The sequence below is a fragment of the Elaeis guineensis genome, chromosome 6 (genome assembly GCF_000442705.2).
Source record: "Elaeis guineensis isolate ETL-2024a chromosome 6, EG11, whole genome shotgun sequence".
Lineage (NCBI taxonomy): Eukaryota > Viridiplantae > Streptophyta > Magnoliopsida > Arecales > Arecaceae > Elaeis > Elaeis guineensis.
This window is the reverse complement of record NC_025998.2, coordinates 120,973,563-120,973,966: the sequence shown is the minus strand read 5'-3', so window position 1 is coordinate 120,973,966 and position 404 is coordinate 120,973,563.

The window sequence follows — 404 nt, the reverse complement described above, 5'->3', positions numbered from 1 at the left end:
CCAATTGTCGCATACTATGTTCTTGGAGATTTTCCAAAACTATGACCATCTGAATATGAAATTACGAGACTACCACCATCTGGCCCATCCACCCATCCAACATTGGGCCGGTATAAGTTATCCCAACGAGGCGTAGCCATTGCCCGGAAGAAGAATTATTTGTGCACCGCGTGTGGCGCAGAAAATCTACGACGGAGCGCATCATTTTATTTTATTAAATTATATAATTATTATTTTTTAATATATATTTAATATTTATTATTTTATTATTTTATTAAAATTTTAAATAATAAAAATATTTTTTTTAAAAAAAATTATAATATTTTATACATATATTATAACATCTTGCATTGAAATTATGATTTTCTGCAAGGGATATCATAATTTTTTCACAGAATATCATA